General features: G+C 45.3%; 1 protein-coding gene across 1 annotated transcript in view; it reads left to right on the forward strand.

Moving 5' to 3' along the window:
- ADCY3 (adenylate cyclase 3) overlaps window positions 1-22,128 on the forward strand; it is an 851,194-nt gene that overhangs the window by 3,271 nt on the left and 825,795 nt on the right. The gene's annotated exons all lie outside the window — the stretch shown is intronic.

Consider the following 22,128-nt stretch of genomic DNA (forward strand, 5'->3'; position numbering starts at 1 on the left):
TATCTATCAGTGTTCACCAAACCTCAGGCCTTGGCTTGGCCACCAAGTTTGTCATCGGAGATTCCATTGATGGGTTTATACCGTCACCAACTCATAATATACTGGGGCCTCCATCAGCAGTGGCGCCTTTCCATCTGGCATGTGGCCATACTGCTTATAGGAAAGGCTCTAGGACCCAGCGACAACCCCTTGAGGCATCCAACCCTTGAAGAATCTGACCAAGTAAGGGAAGCGTAGATCCAGTGCCCAAACTGGCAAGGCAAGAAGTGGTCTTCTAATGGTTCTGCCGGCAGCGTGGGACCTTCTGGGAGCATTGTCCCCTGGGGCAGTCGCACGGTGGAATGTGGTGGAAGATTGAGTTGTGCTGAGGGAAAGTAACGTATGTTGGAGAATCTGCTGGAATCCGATGGGGGGGCATATTTTGTAATCTTATTCCATCTAATGAAAGTCCATCATAGTCGCGTTGTTTCATCACATATAGTGAGAGGGTCGCATGGTGCTCCTCTCCTGCCACTGTATGCACCCTCCTGTGTGACTCCCATTCTCTCACTGGGAGGCACATGTTCTGCTTTTTCTCAGGGTACTGGGGAGGGCCCTGTGCATGGAAGATGAAGTTGCCACCACTCTACTGGGCCTTGGCTGACGGCTGAATCATGGAAGGAGCATTTTCTAGAATCTAAGAGTGCATTATTCCGATAGGAGAATTTGACCCTGCGTGGGATTGAGTGGAAAAAGCCCAGTTTCTTCTTCGTCTTCATGTCGCGTTGTTGAAGACGATCAGCTGGGATGATGGGGGTACTTGCACATTTTGTCTGTGTAAACTACCTCTTAAAGTGTCCTACAAGTATAGTAACCAGATGACTTCATGTCACCGGCCTTCCTTTTAAAAATCCTTGCCTGTCTGGTCTCTGCCCCTTCTGCACCTCAAGCACATTTCGTATGAATGAAGGACTCTGCACTACTCTAGAGCTCTAACGAGGTTACTGCAAGTAATGTAGGGGATGCATAAAGGAAATGCAATTCGGGGACACCTTGCTTTTTTCCTGACCTTCCCAGGTACCAACACATGTATAACACAATGATCGGGACGATATGGGATAGACCTAGAACCCCTTAACATTTTCCATATACAATTCTTGTTTTATTACATCCAGTGTATTTATCAAAAATCATTAAAAAAAATTCACACAGGACATTCTAACATACAGTTCTTACACACATTTCCATAGACACAGGAGTAAAGTGCTGAACATGACATTTATTTCTTAGTGTTCATTTATCATAGCTTATCTGTCTGCAGCTACCTCCCTTCCTACACATATTTCTTATTGTTTATTTATCATAGCTTATCTGTCTGCAGCTTCTACCTCCCTTCCTACTGTGTAAGGGGTTCTCTTAATGTAATCTGTCTTGTTACATGACTTGTGCAGTGTATACACATTTACACTGCTCTTTTCAAAATGTGTCGACACAGATGTGTTTCGGCCTCATGAGCTAGTAGAGAATGCTCTCACTCCCACAGCCTTCATCAGGGCAGAACACTACTTTCATCTCCCATGTGTGTATTTCTGTGTTACAACCGATTCTATGTTGTGCATTAATGAGTCTAAACTTCATGTATTTTTTTTTTTATAGAGATCATTTTGAGAGGAATATCCTGCTATCGCTCATTGTCCACTGTGTATGTGGGAATTGTACTGCACAAACCAAGCATTCAGCAAAGCATGTTACAAGCAAACATTGACAAAGCCAACTGTTTTGTTTTTTGTGCAGGCATGGGATCCGCATTTTCCAAGCACTGCCATAATGGCTCTACCTTGTCACAAGATGACAACAGCTGGTAAATGGTGCCAGTATCTGGGCATATTATGGTGGTGCCTGAGAAATGCCTATCTAATGCACTTACAAGAGGCAAAACTATTATCTTAACGGGTATTCGGTGCGTTGAACGGAAGCAAGGGCATGCATAGTGCTTATAAATGAAGTGGCGGAAGGCATAGCTTGTTGGTCCGGCTTTATCAAACCAGGAGCTGGTATTTAGCTGCCATTAAGCCATTGTCTTTCAGAAGGCTGTTAAGAAAGCCCAACGCTATATTCGGTGATGCTGATGGGGATGTGTTTTGGAAGGGGAAAGAGACCGATACAGGTAGGAATGCCCATCATTTCCTGGGTAAATAACCAAAAAACACTCACAAGCTGTGTGTCCTTTCTCACGTCTTCACTTTCCATGAAAATAGTATCAGCTTATAGATTGTGCTTTCAACCCCTTCTAATAAACAATGGATGGGAGGGAGTGAGCGATAAAAGTGATGTGCTGCAAGTTGTTTCTTGAAGTGCGAGGCCTTCAGTTCCAAACGAAAGAGTAGTAGGAATGAAGCCAATTGGATGCGCTTTGGTACATTATTCCTGGGTGAGCAGCACAAGGCCCGATTTCTGGTTCTTTCCTTCTTGCATCTCTTAGATTCTAGCCGGGTGATGCTGTCGCTTCTGGTGCTGCAGAGACCTCCAGAGTTTCCGCCAGTGAGGAGGAAACTTTGCTTGTCGTTGCCTTGTATGTGAGGCAGGCCCTGGAAGAAAGATCTGCTGGGAGCTTAGAAGACCTTTTGCCACTGGAATCGAAGTGTGCCATACAAGGGGGGGGGGGGGGGGGGGGCGTTACAGCATGTCATTTATGGAAGGACAATGTGCCATAATGTTAGTCTGCCATGTGTGGGAGAGGAGTGTGCTATGTTACAGCGTGCCATGCGTGGGAGGGGAATGTGCTATGTTATGGTGTGACATGAATGCTATAATTTTATTTTGCCGCCTACTGGAGAAAAATGTTGCAGTGTCCTATGCATGGATGGACAACTTTTTCTAATGTTAGATTGTGCTGTGTGTGGGAGAGGCGTGTGAGTTATTCTTGGAGCATACAATGCATTAAAGAGAATGCGTTGTAGCATTACAGTGCACCATATTTGGTTGAGGAATGCGCTTTAATGCTGCATTGTGCTTTGCAATGAAAATAGAATGTGCGCCAGTGTTAGTGTTACATGCGTAAGAGGACAATGTGCTTCAATGTTAGTGTGAAGGATATAGGAAAGTAACCCCGGATTGCACTCGTGGAGCTAATAACTAAGTGCTGTCTCTATCTATTTCCGGGTGGTAAGATCCGTATTATACAATAAGATAGAGACTCTATTGGCATTTCAAGGTACTGCGAAGGTTATGAAATCATCCTGCAGTATACATAAAATAAATGTAATTGTTTAAACAAAATATCATTAAAAAAAACGTATGGTACAAACAAGTGATAACATTACAAGGCATTTAGGATTAGTACAATGTATAATATACCACTCAGCGAAGGTGAATTGGGTACGGTGTTAACATAGGTGTCATTGGTTGAAAACATTATATGCTTTTTGGAGTTCACGCATTTCAGATTTCCTCTTGACTTGTGGCATGCATGAGTCGACATGAACCATTTTATATATTTCTATGTGAGCTGCAAAGAAGTTTCGAAACTCGACTGCATCGACTTATCAACTGGATAGCGAATGCAATGCATCTGATTCACAAAGGCAGTCCTTTTGCATTTGTGAAGCCTACTACTTTAACTGGCACTGAATATGCAACAATCTTCTGTACTTTTGGCCCCTTCATTTTGGTTAAATCTGTTTTATTTCTGCCTTTTTTACTTTAAATAAAGATGATACATTAATTACAATGAAGAGAAATAAAAGTATAGAATGCATTTAAAATGGTGCTTTATTTGTTTGTTTAATAAGTGTGTTTTTTGAAGTTTGGAACATGATTTATTAAATAAAGCAACTATTTGGCTTCATATTCGGCTTCGGTCGAATAGTTGGCAAACTATTCGGTATTCGGCCGAATACTAAATATGCTATTCGGTACAGCCCTAGCTTGAATGTGTGTCTGTGCGCGCGCGAAGAAAGACCATGTACTCGTTTGAGTGCGTTATTTTTATGGTGAAGGCGGGGTATTGCAATTCGTTTGAGGTTATTTTTACGTTATGGTGGAGTTATGCACCTGCTGTGAGCCTATTTGTGTTTGGTGAAGAGGGTCAATGCACTTGCTGTGAGCGTGGTATTTGTTTGGTGAAGGGGCCCAGCACTTCTTTGGCATGCAGTATTTGTCAAGGAAGGGCTTTGCATGTGCTGCGTATATGAGTACTCTTTTGGTGGACAGAGGCAGTGCACTATAAATGAGTACTATTTTTAGATGAAGTCCCCCTCCCCCCCCCCGACCCCAGAGTTGTATCCAGTACTGCAGCTGAATCTCTCAGAATAGGACACAGCTGCACCCAAAGCCCCACCCACCCCCCCAAACTCCCTGAACCCCCTGAACTCAATGCAGGACTTGATTCGAGCTCCAGATGCTGGTTATGGACTTACATTTTCTTTCGTAAAAAATAGGAAACTTGTCTAGCAGGCCATTTTAACAGCTGTGTGTAGGTGAGTGAATGCATGGATAGTTTGGTGGATGCCTGTTTGGGTGAGTTTACATGTGTGTGCAAGAGTTTAAGTGGATTGAATTCATAGCAGTACTCAGGCTTGAGTAGTAAGCACTGAGATATGTTTGATGTCAACCTGTATGAAGGCAGAGTTGTGTGGAGTTTGCTAGTATGAAGAGGAGTGAATTAAAGTGAAGAGCAGTGGTGAGGGTCGGAGTATCCCCACGCCCCCACACATCAATGCACATAGCATAGTTTGCATGGTGAACCTAGATAGTGAACCTCTATACATTAGTAATTTTATCCAAAATGTTTTCCAATACATCAACCCCACACCCTCTTGGAGAACCTAATGCTCACTGCTTGCCATATGTACCGACCCTCTAGTCTCGCCTCCTGTCGGACCTCGGGAGTCACAGCCATATCACTTACATGGCAAGGTCTATCTCATGCCTCCCCTGAAGCGTCTTTAAGGCCGCCTTAAATTGAACTCTTGCCCCAGCCAAACTCCCTCCCTCAACCAGGTCATAACCACATGCATACGTGCTGTCCCCCCAAACAAGCCAACAGTACATCAATCAGACGACTTGGAGAATCTGGACTCCATAGAATCCCTTTACAATCGATGAGATCCTCCCCAATAAACAGGGCGGAAATCATGTGGCTTCCCGCTTTTCAGCTACAACCCACAGGCTATAGCTTGCATAGTTCCTCCAGGATCGAGATTATTTAAAAAAGGGCATACCTGTTACAACTATGCGGACAACAATCAATTCAAATGACCGGTGAGCAAGACTCCAGCACCACACACAGCAACTCTGCTAAAAATCAATCCATACAAAACAGAAATAATGATATTCTTGCCTCATGCCACTCCACTTCTGAAACACCTGTAGCATGGCCCCGGAAATGGGCTACTACCCTAGGCCAGCTACTAAAGTGGTCACAAATTCCGGCATGCTAATGGACATCAACCTCATGCTCAAACGCCAAGTCAACGCAATAGTCAAAAAGTTCTTCTATCATCTACGCTTATCAGACTGATTATGCCCGAGCTCACTTTCATACACAGAACATTGGCCATCATTTTGCTGGTTCTCTCAAGAATCAATTAAGCCAACAGCATTTATCCAGGTATGTCAGACTAGCTCACAAAAAACGAATACAGATCCAAAACGCAGTGTCTAGACTAGTACCCAGACTCAACAAGAGCGAACGCAACACCAGCTCTTAAAGCACTGCACTGCTGCCAGTTAAAAAAGAAAAATCCACTTGAAGTCCCTGTGCATCGCTCACAGAGCCCTTCAAGGTCAAGAAGCAGAATTACTCCAATGCAAGATCTGACATTGTGACGAATTGATTGTATGCAGTCTTTATAACAAATATTTTATAATGAAAAATGTTATGAAGAATGCACATAGGTGCGGGTTAAAGGGTTAAATCTTATGGGGAAAGGGTTGGGGTGGGTTTTTAGGGGAGGGAAACAGGGTTTGGGTGGGACATCCCCCAAAAAAGTACATTCTTCATAAAATGTTTGATTATAAAAGTTTCGATATATAATCATTCTTCATAAAGTGTTTCAATATAAAGACATGTAACCACATTGATTTCTGCCCTGTAGGACTACAATGATGAGTAGAGGCTTAACCACCTACTCAACCTTCACGCTTCTACAAATCAAGAGTGATGACAATCATAAAGGTAAAACAGACACAGTTAAGAGATATACCTCTTTCGCCTTTTGTGGTAACGTATGCCGAAGGAAGGCTATAATCTCAAGGTGAGGTGTTGGGGAGTATTAATCTGATCCAGTAGCAGCCGAAACTGCAAAGTTTGATAAAGTTTAACGGCAACAGAATAAATAAAGGGAATGTCCCATCAAGGGTATATATAAATATATACACAATTGAACACACCATCTGCATTAATAACTAAATAGAAAACAACTACACAAAACCACCCCTGTAGAAAGAATAGACAATATATACAAACATAGCAAGATGCAGCACTCTGAGTAATTGAATAGGGGGAGAAGGTAATAAATAACCACACCCATTTCAGATATGTTCTTGTGCAAAACAGTTGAATGGTTACCTAGCCAATCTCTAGGGCACAATGATGCACCAAGGTGGCAGTTTCCAGTCAATAGTACCTTTTGCTGGTCTTGGCAGTTGGACAACCGCAAATCAGGCTTCTATGTGCTGTTTGGCAGTTGAAAGCAGTTTGACTGCAGCAGTTGCAGTGTTCCAGACGGGGAGCAGTGTCGAACCGGGGTTGAGCTGAAGTTGGTTGCGGTTCGAAGCGATGATTGAAGAAGGGCAGATCGTGAGGGCCACTATTGTTGGTCCGATGGCCGGTTCATCTGCGAAGATACTGGAGAGTGGACCCGCTGTTCTATGAAGCTGGTTCAATGAGGTGCTCAAGGAAGTGTCGACCATGAGTGCCACCATGGTCTGTTCGACAGCAAAGATGCTGGTGACCGGATGTGCAATTCAAGTCGACAGCCCGATGCGGCTTTCAATGTTAACTGTTTGATAAGGCCACCAGGGTACGTTTGACTGGTGATGAAGGTTGGCAGCAAAGATGCTGGTGGTTCAAAAAGGTGGTTCAAATGTGGCAGATGCAACTATGGCTTCAAATTCAAACCTAGGCAATGATGCGCTCAGCTGGTGCAGTGTGGCAGCAAACTAATTCGAGTGAGCGAGAAAGCAGCTCGAAGATGGGTCGAGTGCCAGAGGCACCTCTGGAGGGAACGGTTGGTTACAACAAAGTCAAACATGCTCAAATCATGGCTCATGCTGACAGAATTTCGGGCTGTCTTGGCTCTCAGGTGCTGTGAATCTCACACTGGGGTCTCAGAGATAAGTGCAGTCCTTGTTCCTGGCCTCTAAATGCAAGGGAGGCTGGTGCACACTTTCAAGAGTCATTCACCACTGAGGTCCTGGACAGCAGTCCGACTGGCAAAGATGTAGGTCTTGTCCCAGCAGCAGGTTTCCTCCCAATGTGCCCTGGGGATGGGTAGGGAATGGAGCTTGCCTCTGCCTTGGGCACGGTCTTCATCTCACGGGCAGAGGGCTTTGGAAAGCAAACTCCCCCAACAGAGGGCCAATGAATTATTCCTCAGATGTTTGTTCCAAAGTGACTCCAAGAAGGAGTGGGAGACCTCTTCTTTTAAAGGCAAAAGTCCACAGGTGATTGGACTAAAGCAAACCTGCATTAGGGGTCCAATCCCTATGGTTGAGGCAAGTTGTCTTTGCTGCTAGGAGGCTATACTGCTGGAGAGGAGTGTTACTAGACCAAACAAAGGATCAAAGGAGAGGTCCAGCATCCAGTCTCTTGCCCTGACATTTGTTAGGGACAGCCAGTCTGATCGGAATATACATAACCCTTCCACAGCTTAGCTGAGCTCATATGGCTGACACGTGTTCTGTCAATTTGATGTGGCTTTAATACGTATGAGAGATGCTAGCCACCAGACCTTGAACTCAAGTAGGTCTTATAAAGTTTACAGTTACTCTCATAGTTATGTGGTATTCAGGAACAGGGGTGCAGAGCCAGAGCAAAAAAATATATATTTGCATTATGGATACAGATATTTTAACCAGTTTCATAATAATGCAATTGCATTGCATTTACAAAGAATCTAAACAGTCACATGCCCATGTCTTCACTCAAGTCATGCTCTGAAAGGAATTTCAGAGGCCATGTGTGATGCCACAGCCTTCAGTATGCTTTGGGGCGCTGGAAAATCTGGCGTTTTAAGCATCCTGAAGGTGTTTTAACCCCTCCCTCAGTCTCAGGTTGGCAGCGGGGTCAGAATGCTGAACCTGCCTTCTGCCTGATACAATAATAGGTAGGAAGGATAGGTAAAGGGCGTCACCTGACCCCTGACCCTCTTCTTCCAATATGATGACGCATGGAGGAAGGGGGGGGAAAGCCTGGGCCAACGAGCACCATTGCGGCAGGCTCAGAGAAATGCTGTGTGCGAGTGTATATATGTGTGAGCGAGAGAGACCTTTTATTGTGTGGGTGTGTGTGTGTACGTACGTGTAGGCTGGGGCTTGGAGAGGGCATTGGCGTAGGGCAATATTAAGGTAAGAAAACATGTTTTTGCTGGCTGCACACAGTGCACCCAGTCAGCAAGAGCATGTTTTCTTACTATGACATAGCATTTTTCTCTGGACATCTTTGAAAAGTAAGCTTGAGAAGTGTTATTCTATGGCTAGACTGTCATATTTTGGTGCAGCCAGTCTAGCTATGATTTCTTACTATGCCAAGGCATTTATTTACTGGCCATCAATGGTAAAGCAATCGTCAATACGTGCCTAGACTGGCCTACATTGGTGAAGCCAGTTTGGACCTTTTTTTTTTATTTTGGCATGGAATTTGCCAAGCCAACAGGAGTATGTTCTTATGAGGGGATACTGGCATTATGCACATAGAAAACATGTATGATGTTATGTGTGAATACTGGCATTTATTGGTGCAACCTGAATGGAAATCTATTGGCACAAACAGTGTGAAAATATTTTTTCTACTAGCATATACTGTGGGGGCAAGACATTTGCATCTATTCGACTTTTCCACGATTTACCCTGTAGATTTGATTGCAAGCTGGTTGGATTTGTACCCAACTTTTCACAGAACGTGTTCCATTGTAATCCATTCTTCCAAAAATGTTCTCTCAAATGGCCCTTTGTTGATTCGGACTCACACGCTGCACTCTGTCGCTCTTGCAGATTTTGGGGAAATATTGAATCCCCTCAAACTAAGAAATTCACCAGCCACCACTGCCCATGGCTAAAACACATCAACATTTTTGGCACTTCTAAAACTGAAAGAGAAAACCTCCTTCCTTCTTCTTTAATATCAAAATCAGAACACATGGCATTACCCAGAACCAAACATGAAGAAGCTTAACACTTCTCACCATAATGCAACCAACAGTGACGTCATGTACTTGCATCCAATATGGTAAATCTGCCAGACCACCCATTCAAACTAGCCACCTGTACATGGCTTTTCAAAGGTCCTCTTCCCAGACTCCAAGCAGCACAAATGTACACATCTAACACACACAGGCACACACAGCCCCCCGGCCAACGCGTGCCCAGACGGCAAACATACGGTTCCCTCTCTGGACACATAGCCCATAATGATCCTGACATCACACCTAGAATGCCTTCATGCATGTACCTCTCCGGGTCCTTCCGATCTTCACCATCCACACAAAGCACTGCAGTCTTGCTCTTTCCCCCTCTCCCAACTAACCAAATTCACCCTCTCTCTTCCCGATCCACCAGAGCTACTGGAGGCCACAAAAAAGATAGAAGTGCATGGCACAAACCCGAATCGTATAAAATAACATCAGTATTTGGCCATCTTCCACACTCAATCACAGCAGCCTCCAGGTGTTATAACATAGGACCAGAGTCCAGCTGTGCCCAGTTCTTTGGAATGGGCCTCTGGTTTTTAGAATACGGAAGGGGTTGTGTAATTGAGTGTACCATCCGCAATTTGTCGTGTGTCATCTGATAACTCTATAAATACGCCTACATTGAGTTGTGCATGGCCGACTAGGGGTCACACACAAGTGTAGCTTTGACAAGTTCCACTGCATGATCAAAGCCTTAAACCACAGATGTTGAGGGAAGGCTTACGCCAACGAAGGAAACAAGTGAAGAAAAATAGGAGATTGTGCAGTTGTAACTCAAAGGAGAGACTCGATGCTGAAGCCTGTTTCATTTGTTGGGTAGAGCTATTGTATTGTATGCTGCATTTTGCACTTGCATTTTCGAAGCAATATCTTCAGTAAAGACAACTCTAGTTACAATATTCCAGAGCTGCCCAGTTCAAGTGTGGTTTGAGGGCAAGGTAGATGTTAGCATAGGGGGAAAACTGTGCAGAGCCTGTTACTTGGACCAATTCAGAGGTGCACATCACACTCTCTGGGCAGAACACTGATGCGCACGTGCTGCTGCATTTGTTGGTTTTTGTATAGTGCATCCCTAGCTGTGAAGCATCAGAACAATGTAAAACAAGGGTATACAGTAATAAGATGAATTAGATTAGTACCCGGCAAGGGGGTTGTGGCAGCCTCCCAGCCAATGAGGAGGCTCAGAATAGGGTCTTTACCACACATATAGACCCCGTTCCGAGCCTCGACGGAGCGGAGACTGCCATCTTCGCCTGCTGGAAATCGGGTAAGTGCACTCCTGCGTCCCCATCCTTTACCCCACCCCCTTTACACATATTTAGGGTCCCCAACCCCCTCCCCACTTACCGTGTCCTTCCTTGTCCCTCGGTGGCACTGGGAACCGTAGTGTTCCCGGCGCATCTCCAACTCCCGAATGGCTGCCATGTAAAGAGAGCAGGGACTGCCTGTAGTTCCCTTCTCCCCAATCCATGGTGGCCATTTTTTTCGTGGATTTGTTTCTTGAGTTGAGAAACGGTTAACACGCCATTTCTCAACTCGAGAAAAATGCACTTGTTCTAGGGTACTAATAGCAATATAACACGAGGAAGGGGGGCCATTACTGGTAAGGTAATACCCCGGGGCTCACCTTAAAGCCCTAGCTTCGCCCATGCTTCTAACTGCTGCCTCGTGGCATTACCTTACCAGTAATGCCCCCCCCCCCTCTGGTAATATTTCTTAAATAATGTGGATACAATAGGGAGAATAGACTTGTAAGGGCATGGAGAGGGGATACGCAGAAGGTTACAGGCAGGGCATCCAGGCAGGAAAGGCAGAACCACAATTAGTATAGATTGGGCACTAGGCTTAGTCTCGACTTGCGCTTTCCTGGGAGTGTTTCTTAGTTGCTTTCAGTTTTGGCTTGAGCTGCAAGGTTGCCGGTGGTTGAGGTGTTGCCCACACCTCGTGTCTTCACTAGAAATTGTATTTGTCCTGTTTACCTTGCACTTAGAATCATTAAAGACAATTGATATTTTACATTTTTTTGATATTCGGGTTCCTTTCAGTGTTTTCACCGAAAGGAGCAAATACGCTCCAAGGAACAGATCGTCCTCACAAGGGGCCACCCGTGGGCGACGACAAGAAACTGTGCCCCCGGAACCTAAAAACGTGGAAACAATTTAAGGAACATTAGCCTTGATAAAGACCCAGAGTGGTCGAAACACGTGTCGGTTGACAAAACAATAACCATGACATAAAAGTTTAAAACTTAATATCCTTGCCATGACTTCTTCTACAATCAGGCTTGTGTCCTTTATATTGTCTGCCAGAGTTTTTCGATTTCAGCTGTCTGACTGAGAAATAGCACATGCTCTGGGCAGCTTTCTTTACCAGCGCGTTTTAGCCTGCAGAAGGGGGGAGCATATGCAAATCAGCCTTGGTGCTACGCCAGCTGGGATCAACAAAACTGATGGGTTGCATGCCTTGCGCAGGGGACCATAGACAATCCCAGACATGACACACTGGGCATCATTAGCAAGGTGTCGCTTGAGACTAGAGGTACCTACCATGATCTCAGGACACATGTCTGGGCATACATACTCTTGCCACATAGAGTGACTTAGCAACGTTAAAGTGATGGATGGCAAGCTTTAACTGAAGGCATGTGGGACGCCTTGTGTTGGATACCTATGCAGACTGTGTGTGGCTTTGACATATGGGCTAGACTTCTCCCATTGGTGGCATGACTAAGACTAACCAGCAGATGGTCAATCCGCAACTGTTAAGAACGAGACGAGATAAAACCAATAGAATGGAAACTGCCCAAAGGAATTCCCAGTGGTTATGAACAAGTCTAAGTATTCCATCCATCACTTTTTTTGGTATTTTTTGGAATGGTCAAATTTCAAGATTCTAGAATGCATCCAGAATTTGACCTTTGATAAAGCCTGTAGTCCTAAGCGAGAATTATCTTGAGACCACATCTCTGGGAACGGTCAGTGCACCATCAGGAAGAGCTTCACTTGTCGGAGAATACTCTAGTGTAGGATCTTGTTGGAAGCAATGAACAGAGTTTGAAATGAGTCACTACAGAAGGTTTAGTCGCGTCCCCTAAAAATATGGGCGATGCGCACCAGAGAACTGCAGGCATTTAAGTGGCGAAAGCCACTGCTAATGTGAGAGAAATTAAAGGCAATCTGCGAGCACAACAAGGCACGCTAATTGCGTTCTTCAACAAGTGGGGCCCTAGGGAGGGCGGCCTGTGGGAGTATGCGATTTCTACTACTGAGAATTCATAAGGGAGCCTGCTGAAGGGTTGGAAGTTATGGAAAATGTGACTTACAGCATCTACAGAGTATCTGTTGTCTTGGAAACGTGTGTGCTTTAATTGGTAAGAATGATGGAATGGCTCTCATTTGAAGGCCTAATGTCACTTCATATATCGCGTGTCCTTTAGGGTCTCCATTTCCCAACTACAAGTTAGAACTAATGGCATCTTCAACCTTCGTGCAGAAGTACCCATCTTCCTCCTCAACCTTTGCCCGAGTTGCGGAATGTGATTAATTATAGTCAAATAGACTGCATAGATATAATTAAGATAATTTTGTTAAAATATTTATTTTGAGTAGTTGCCAGGATCTTTACTCTCCTTCTAGATTTCGAGTCTCTTCATTTAAGCAATAATCTCCGAGCCGGGGGGACCATTAACTAGTCAGGTAGTGCCCCGGGGCCTATAGTTACAGGCCCAAGTGTAGCGAGGGCCATAACAAAGGCCCTGAGGCATTCCCTGACTCGTTAATACCCCCCACACCAAGCGAGGGGATTATTGCTATTAGTACCCTAAGAGCTTCTTTCTTCCTTTACGAAACCGTTTCGGAAAGGAAGAAACAAAAAAAAGAAAATGGCGGCTGGGGAAAGTAAAAACTAAGTCTGTTTTCCCTTTCCATGGCAGCTATTGAAAATGATTTAAAAAAAGTAAACTAACAAAATGGCCACAATGGAAAGGGAGATGGGACTACAGGTAGTCCCTTCTCCTTTTCCATGGTGGCCATTCAAAAATTTGAAAAAAAGTAAGCAAAAGAAATGGCTGCCATAGAAAGGAAGAAGGGACTACCTGTAGTCCCTTCTTCCTTTCCATGGTGGCCTGTCGCAGGTTGGAAGCGGATACGCTGGAGACAGAAGTGTTTCCAGCGCATCTGCTCCCAAAGAGAAGCCAAAGAGCAGGGAAGGCGGGTGGGATCTGGGGAGGGAAGCCGAGCACTTACCTGAATCCCCAGCCGGGAAAGATGGCAGCCTCCAGCTCTGGAGAGGCTCGGAGCGGGGGAATTGCGATGTAATTTCCCCGTTACGAGCCTCCTCATTGTCAGGAAGGCTGCCACAGCCCCCACACCACCTCTAGCGAGTATTAATAAAGATTCTAAAGCGGTTCTTTCTCCAGAGTGCAAAATATACAATCTAAGCCATTCATTGGCGAGTGAGAAATGATGTGCTGTCTGTATGTTTAGAATTGATTTGGCAATGGACTTTTTATGACTGGCTGGTAGCTGACACCTTGAAAGCTTTACCCCTGTTTTCAAAGGGTTGTGCTAGAAACATGTTTGACTTATTTCTGGTTTTCCTCCATGGGCTCTCATTCTCCCATTCCTCATGCTTTTGGGCTGCATCACTTCTTGGCACCATCTGGTGTGCTGTCTTCTTGTCTTTGAGCGGCCAGCACAGGGACTCTGAGCTTTCTTTGTCCTTGGCACTTGTCATGAGGAATGGGAAAAGGACCTCTTCCTCTAGGTGATGGCTTTGTTCCGAGTTCTCAGGCTTTGTCGGGTTCCTGGTGTGCAATAGCACCTTGAAGCGTTTATTATGTGTAGAATGGAATTACCATAACAAAATGACCCCAGACTCAAATAACCGGACAGACCCAAAGAATATGGCAAAGTATTACTTTATTGTCAGTTCAAAATAAATAGGGCAATCTGGCGAACCACAAGCAGTAGAACACACTTGCACACTATTTTAATTACAGAAAGGCTTTATACCTCAATATGCATCAGCTATGACGCCATCCTACGTAGCAAACTTAAAACCTATTTAAGGGAGGGGTTGGTTAAGGGAACATCTGTACCTATAATAAGTGTTAATAACTTAATTGGCTGCCCCTTATCCTGTAGGCACGCCTTGAAGTACTGCTAACTACTTTTAATACTGATTATAACAGAATACAGTAGCGGATTGGTCTGTGCAACTTTGTATAGCAGGTTGCTACATGGACTCATGATTTGTTGGCATTCTCTCCCAACCTTGGACTTTTGGCTCTTAGCAGCACGTAAGCAAAATGAAACCCAGGTGCACAGAACAACATCAGACTACTACCCACTTGCTCCAATTAGTCCATCACCTCTCATCGTTCAGGCCCTTAGCCAAAGTTTCTCCTTTGTAGTTGACCTTGCAGCCTGTTTCTTGAACTGGGATCTTTGAGGGAGTGTGGGTACACCCTTACCTACATCCAAAGCTTAATGAATGCCCTTGTTTTCACCCTCCGAGTCACGTGCGAGGAGACCACAAATGTGTCTATTCCGACCTCTTATTTACTGCAATTTGATTTAATTGTGCTAGATGCTAATCTAAGATGACTATGTCATGTCCATGGTTTATGCTTTTGGTTCCCTTCATGCCTTGCAATTATTCCTTGATTGACATCCCTGATCCCAAGCCAAGAGGCTCCTCTCCATCCTTCACGCAAAGCTGTTTTTCCAACATCTCCCATCTCTGCAGCCTTACTCTGTTTCTGAGATAGCTCGGTTTGATTCAATACGAGTCTGACGTCCAACGTTTTCCCCATGGCCGCTTTAGTCACATTATAGGTTATATTGCAGCAAGCTTCAATATGTCCCCTCTACCTAGCGTTTCCACATATATACATTTACTTTGCCATCTTCTCACTTGTTTCTTTGATACTTAGGAGGTCTTCAGACTTAATTACATGTTTCTCTTGTTGCTTCAGTTACATCTTTTATTCTTTTTAATATTCATAGATCGTTTCAGTGCATCCATTTGCCTTTACTCCCAAGACATCACTCTGCAACTGTTAGGTTTTTCTTTACAGTTCTTCAATGTTCATTGCGGTATGTCGGCATCCGTCTGTCTCAGTACACGAGTACATTCGATACGGATGTCTGAGTGCATAATGTTTCTCCTACACTCGATGCAGCATTGGGACAATGCTTGGTGTCCTCATACATGCAACTCTTTCACTGTCGCTCCAACAAGTTGGAGGTGAGGGGGCGGAGTTAACAATGACGTATTTGTTTGCTCATCTACACTAGTCTTTTAAAGAAGGCTATTGAATCCCATTCTCCAAACATGTCTCGGGGCCTTTCCTGTCTAGTTCCTTCCACCTTTCCATAGTAAAGTAGGTTTCCCTTTTTCAGAACTACTATGTGGTAAGCTCTAATACCCAGAATGCAGCATGGTTCCACTTTATTACTTTCTTTCTCATACATTGAACGCTTTTCAATTTCACTACAGTTCCCAGAATGTAGCACATTTCACTACATTTGTTTGTTTCAGTGGCATGAGAAGAGACAAACAGTACGGAATAGTATATTGCACACTTGAAAGGGTAGGCTAAATGTAGAGATTACCAACAAAAGGAAACGTCATGGAATGCAGTTGAGGCACACACCTTTGTTTCCCACTTGGGGTGTACACAGAATGGCAGAAGGGTTTTTTCCGCAATGTGAGCAGAACCATTCTCCTTCTGAGCAGGATGCAGCACTCGTTCTTCCCCATTCCTTGTGTGAGTGTGCCATCCAGGCGTAATTGTATTCTTTGCATTATGGAACTCGCAATTTAGCTTTTCTCTTTTTAAATTCTGGACTGAAGTCCCATAAATCAAGGAAAAAAACAGGGGTGAATATCCTGCTCTTACATGGAATGGGGAAACTTGAATCTGGCAAGTAACTATTGGGATGCCTCACTATGAATGCTCATGGGTGGAGCAGCAGGTGTGCACTTCTATATCTGGACCCTAAGGCATGAACAAATAAAAAATACTTGCAAGACCATAGCATGCATGGGTCCATGTATGGGGCCACCGAGAACAGAAGAGTCACTGCCTCCTGAAGCAGGAACCATCGCACTTTTAACAAACCTGGCACAATTGATGGGACAGAAACGAATGGAGAAGTTAAAGACTGATTTTAGTTGGGCCAGATGAGAAATTGGGAGGCCAAAGAGAGTAGTGGAACAGTAAGAGTTGTAGATGTGAGGAAAGGACGAGCCTTACGAATATTATGAAGGTGGAAAACATGAACGGGAAGGGAGGGAAATTGGATGGGAAAAGCAAAGTTTAGAATAAAAGTGGAGACCGAGATTATGAGCAGTAGTGGAGATGGGAAGATTAGAGGGAGGGAAGGATATGAACAGGGGTGAAGGATGGGGAGGAACAATGTTAGTCGGGAAGAACAGAACCTCAGTCTTCACTGCGTTAAGAGTGATAAAGTGAGAGGATCTCCATGATTTAATAGCAGTAAGAAAAGCAGTGCCAGTGTAGTGAATTTCAGGAGTAAATGAAGAGAAAGACAGAAAGAGTTGAGTATCATCCGCATACAAGTGATGACGAAGACCTAAGGAAGAGATAATAACCGCGAGTTGTGAAGTATATAATGAAAAAAGGAAAGGGCCTATAAATGACCCTTGAGGAACCCCATGAACAAGAGGGAAAGGTGAGGAGGTTTTACCCACCCATGAGATAGAGAAGATCTGATTAGAAAGATATGACCTAAACCAGGATAGAACAGGACCCTTAAGAACAAAAGAGGAGAGCGAAGTCAAGAGGAGAGAGTGATCTACGGTGTCAAATGCCGTTGAGAAGTCAAGAAGATAAGAAAGGAAGAATGAAACCCAGGAAAAGAACAGGAAGGCCAATTAAAGGCTCAAGGCGAAAATGGGGAGCAAGAGCATTAGTAGGTGTACTGCAGACTAAGAACAAAGTTCTGTGGACTGGAAAGGCTAACTGGAAACTGTGATCTGGAATCTGGGCACTGCGAGCAGAAGTATGATCTAGAATCAAGGAAACTACGGACTGATATCAAGAACAGCATGCAGGGAGCAAAGGTACTGCAGGCAGGGAGCAAGAAAGATGCAGGCAGCGAGCAAAGGAGCTGCCAGGAAAAGCGTTAAAGGCAGGCAAAAGAGATTTTAGATCTGGAACAGGTTCTGCCAACAACTACAACAAGGGTCATCAGGAAATTACATTTCAAAGCAAGCAAGTCAGGCAATGCGCTCAATGCCAAAACAAAGTTCCTGCAACCAGCTGCTGGAATATCAAAGCTCCCTATGCTTAATCAGATTCACTGGCTACACTTTTGAGTGCCACATCTGCAACATCTCCCCCTGCACAGTCAAATTGAAGCAGGCCCCTTTTCACCTCTGTTGATTGTAGTTCTCAAGGTGTTGTTGTTATGGCCATAATGATAAGGTACCCGACTGGTAACAGCCAGGGGCCCGAGTTAATAGGCCTGATTTGAAGCAAGGGTCTTTAACAACGTACCCGGATGTTACCACCCAGTGCGGCCCGGGTTCCTCATCATTATGTCCATTAGCACTTGTCTAGTCTTCTACGCAGGTGCTAATGGTGTTTCATTTAAAAAGAAAAAGAAAAATTAGAGAATTTTACCTTTTGGTGCTGCACATGGGCCTTTGTTTCCAAGTCCGTTTTCCGTGTTGATGACAGTCACGTCATCAACAAAGAAAATGAAGACTATAACGCCATGCAGCACTGAAAGATATGTTTTTCTTTTTTTTTTTTATTTCTCTTACTACCTGCGTAGGAAACTACACAAGTGATAAAAGGTGAGGGGTAGCAGGGAAGGGAAGGTGAAGCGGGGAAGGAACGGGGGTGCTGGCCAGCAGCACTCTGGCTGTTCAGAAAACGGGAGTGAGTAATTGCCATCTTGCAAGAGTGCAAAGCCCTGCCAACCAGACTGTTTTCTGTCAAGTCCAGGCAAAAAGCATAGTGTACTTTTGCCCTTCCATATCAGTAGCCTGATCTGCTTCTTCTTCTCTACGCGTGGCACAAAGGTCACAAGATGCCCAATTGACAGCTGCAGCAACAGCCAAATCCCTGCATTGCAGGGGCGGAATTTAAGATATGCCACCCTCCCTGTACCAAAACTACGATGATCATAAATAACCCATGATGGTGGTAGGGCAATTTCTAAAATCAAGGAATTGCTATCGCACATGGCAGCCCCTGTGAGTCAGCTCTGCTGTGGAAAGTGATGTGTGGACTTCCAAATGCCAGGACAGGACATTGAGGGAAGGGCCACCTCTTTGATCTATGCGAGGGTAGGTAACACCCTCTGCACGAGACAGCCATGCAGCAGGCAGCGTGCTGGGCCCAGGGAACACACCCTTACAAAAGGAGTAGCCTCACACCAGGGTGTTGCATCTCAAGGTCTTTGTTCTCAGTGGGAAGGGGGTGGGATTATGATAGGCAGGAGTGCTGTGGTCAGTGGAAGGAGACTTCCGCCATTTTGTTTCTCTTTGTCTCTCTCTCTCTCTTTCTCTCTCTCTCTCTCTCTCTCTCTCTCTCTCTCTCTCTCTCCCTCCTTCCTGTCCCTCCCACTTCCTCTGGTGCTCAGTACTTTGGGTGTGACATGAGAAGGGCATGGTCCACTCCATTCAAGAGCTGGGATTGGACCAACTAAGGCAGGCCAGCTTTAGTCCAATCACCTGGGGACGTTTGCCTTTAAAAGAAGAGGTCTCCCACCCCTTCAGCAGATCCTCTTAAGACATTCTAAAGATTCACTCTGGAACTACATCTAAGAAGAACTCACTGGACTTCCGTGGGGAAGGTTGCACTTTCCAAAGCCCTCAATCTAAGGTGAAGAAGGAGCCATCCTAGGTAATAGAAAGATCGGCTCCCTGCACACTCCCACGGCACATTGGGACTGAACCTTTGTTGTGGACCTGCCACTCTGCACCGGAATCTCCTAAAGCTGGCAGAGCAGACCCTGAACATAATTATGCAAAACAAAGCGGGGTCTGGTAATCTCTCTACCAGCACGAACACAGCCCAATGACCTGTTCTTTGGTGAATAACCGCTGGTAGAGAGTCTACCAAGTCTTTAGCACAGCTTCACCTCACTGATGATGCCCAACTAGGCTGAAACACGTGTATGGGGTTGCCGTGGTACTCTTGTTCAGAGGAGAATTGCCTAGCATTTCGGTGCTGGGCTGCCCCTGGGCAGGACAAAGACTGATATGCGGGGAATGTCTTCACTATGAAAAGAACAGTGAGCTGAAGATTGGTTGAGACTCTCCCAGGGGACATCCATCCAAGAACAAGTCAATGAGCTGTGTTCGTGCTGGTAAAGAGTTTCCCAGACACCCCTCTGTTTTGCATACCAAGTAACTTTGGGTCTCACCCAAAGTTGCCAGGGGAATCCAGACGTGGATCCATTGCTCACTGCTTTTAGAGAGGCACAGCTTCACCTCACTGATGATGCCCAACTAGGCTGAAATATGTGTATGGGGTTGCTGTGGTACTCTTGTTCAGAGGAGAATTGCCTAGCATTGTGGTGCTGGACTGCCCCTGGGCAGGACAAAGACTGATATGCAGGGATATTTCTTCTCTGTGAAAGGGACAGTGAGCTAAAGACTTGGTTGAGACTCTCCCAGGGGACATCCACCCAAGAACAAGTCAATGGGCTCTGTTTGTGCTGGCAGAGAGTTTCCCAGACACCCCTCTGTTTTTCCTGAACAGAATTATGTCCTCGGGTCCCTCTCGATGGGCCTCGCAGCAGCCAGGGGACCAGACCAGCTGAAGCTCCATGTTCTGCCGCCACTCCGTTTTCATTGCACCTTGAACAAGAGGGAAGACACCAATGTTGGCTTTTGCGCTCCTCTGGTCCAATCCAAACTCTTGCTTGCACTTCAACCTGCTTGACGCTGCATCGTGCCCTAGCTGCACCCATCACTTGCTAGGCCCAGAGCTACTGCTCGATGCCGGGACCTGACCCAAATCACTTGCCACTCAACTGGCCACCTCACCAACCTGTACATCGATGTACCCAAGATCGCCCCCTGAAGATGCTGGATTGTGACAATGTATTTCGCCGCACGTCTCGTATTCCGTACTCACGTCCCACCTGCACCTCGGAACACGGAGCAGAAGACGAGAAGATTGGGACATTTTGTCTGGGAACTTTGTGTTTTGTTATTTTGCACAGGCAATGTGTAACTTCGAAAAACCATACTAAAGGGCATTTTGGTTTACACCTGCTTTCCGGCTCGAGCCTACTACTTAACAGTCCCATTGCTTGCCAGCCTCGCGGGTCCTCCAGTAGTATAGCAGCTTTTCAACACTTGAGGTTCCAGATGTCTTGGCGTTATCTATTCTGGATCTGAAATGAAAAATGTGATAAGCAGATGCTCAAAGCAACTTCTGACTATCCAACATCACCAGTAGCCATGAACTACTTCTGAAGAATGATGTGCTAGAATATAGTGTGCCACAAATATACCATATATGAAATGCAACCCATTATATATGACCCATTACACTTTAATGGTCTTGTAACAATGTGTCCCCTTTAATCAAATTGCCAAACCCACTGAGTTAATATTGACCCCAGCTAGCTCCAGTTCATTCTTTGTCTCAATCTAACAGACTCTTCTAGGTTACAGGCAGCAGTTAAGTAGCTTCTGGCACCCAGAAAGTTTGACTCCTGTCGTGTGTCAGGATTCTGGGATTGGTTCATTGCTCTGCCAGTGGCTTGGGGCTTGTAGTGTCTGAAAACGTTCCCAGAAGCTGGGGATTTGAAGTGTCTGGCACCTTATATGTTGTTTGGTGCTTGCAGTGTCTTGGCAACGTGTATGGGGTCTGAATCTCTCAATGTCTCACATACCTCTAAGCATTATTGTGTTGTGGCCAGAGGGTCCAACACAACAGGACCTCGTTACTGTCTCTCTTGGCAACAGAGAGAACTGGAACTTGGCACGCTCCTTGAGTTCCCTCCCAGCCAACAGCTTACCCTGCTGCTTCCCTGTTCTCCCTTCAGCAGTGACCAGGCTGGTCCCCTTCAGGTAATCATGAACATAAAAGTTCAATAAGGTTTGATTTAGTCTGTCTTCTAGGAACTGTGACAAATTGAGGGAATTCATCCCTTCACTCCAAGGGGGTGCCCCCCCTTGTGATGCTAGGGCGGTGAGCCCGCTCCGCAAAACCCTTCCTACGGGTAGAGACAAGTGGGCCCTCACCGGGAGAGACTGCGCCTTTGCGGACAAGGACTCCATTCCTGTGAGGAACTCCCATTGAGAACATACCAATAACAACTCTTCAAATGTATCCTATAAAAATGCATAGAAAATATCCTTATGTGCTATTGTCAAGAATAAACTGCAAGTGTTCCTTTAATTGATAAATTCTCATTAACTGGGACGAGGAGGATGACCACTGGAGGAGAAGAGAAGTCTTGGAAGACAGAGAGAAAGGACTACCTAACCCTGTCGGAGAAATCCCACAGCTACGTAGTATATCAAAGGGGAGGAGCCTAGGGAGAAGCCTGCAAGTTACAAATTTGCTCGCAGAACAGCGTTAAGCAGAGACTGGATGCTGGACGTCCACAAGTTGTGAGCGAGCAGGAACCCGAGTGAGACGGTTGGCGGCTCGTAAGAACGAGCTTCAGAGAATTCCTTTTGGCCACGCAGTGTCCTGGAAATGACAAAAGAAGAGAGTTGAAGAGTGGTGACGTGA

Source organism: Ambystoma mexicanum, chromosome 4p (assembly GCF_040938575.1).
Source record: "Ambystoma mexicanum isolate Mex_15411 chromosome 4p, UKY_AmexF1_1, whole genome shotgun sequence".
Classification (NCBI taxonomy): domain Eukaryota; kingdom Metazoa; phylum Chordata; class Amphibia; order Caudata; family Ambystomatidae; genus Ambystoma; species Ambystoma mexicanum.